This window comes from Carlito syrichta, unplaced genomic scaffold, assembly GCF_000164805.1.
Source record: "Carlito syrichta isolate Samal-C Ts95f unplaced genomic scaffold, Tarsius_syrichta-2.0.1 Scaffold305780, whole genome shotgun sequence".
Lineage (NCBI taxonomy): Eukaryota > Metazoa > Chordata > Mammalia > Primates > Tarsiidae > Carlito > Carlito syrichta.
The window spans coordinates 152,144-152,967 of record NW_007249876.1 but is presented as its reverse complement, the minus strand read 5'-3'; positions in this window follow the sequence as shown (position 1 = coordinate 152,967).

Genomic DNA, 824 nt, shown 5'->3' with positions numbered 1-824 from the left:
AAACAATTACCAAACTTAAAAGATCATTCTTTGAAAGTATTAATAAAGTTTATGATCCTAACTAGATAAATTAAGAACAAAAAAGAGAAAAGACTCAAAATACCAGCATAAGAAATGTAAAAGGAGAAATTACTCTAGACCCTAGAGAAACTTAAAGGAAAGTAAAAAGATACCATAAAAGAAAACAATTTGGAAAACTTAGATGAAATGAATAAAATTCCTTGAAAAAATGCAATTTACCAAATTGACACATGAAACTATGTAATATTTAAATAATTCCATATCGAATTTACAATCAAAAGACTTTCATATATCATACTTTATCCTAGCTGGCTTCACCAGTGTATTCTCTTGAACATTTGAGGAGGAAATACTTTCAATTCTACACAAATTCTTCCAGAAAACTGAATAGAACTGAAAACTTCTCAACTCATTCTATGAGGCCAACACCAACTGGATAAGATGTTAAGTTTCGTAAACATTTCCAAATCAGCTAATGTAGTGTATCTCACTAACAGAAAAAAAGACAAAAATAGTGTGATTATCTTACCTTTTAAAAAGACCTTGACAAATTAGGACAAGAAGGAAACGTTCTCAATCTGATAATGGACATTTATTTAAGGGTATCTCAATAAAGTTTATCTATAGTATAACATCATACTGAGTGGTGAAAGCTAAATATTTACTCCCTCAAGATTATGAGTTACTAGTCAATTAATAAGGCAATAAAATAAGCCAGGCTCGGTGGCTCAGCCTGTAATCTTGCGCCTTTGGGAGGATGAGGTGAGTGGATTGCCTGAGCCCACGGGTTCGAGACCCGCCTG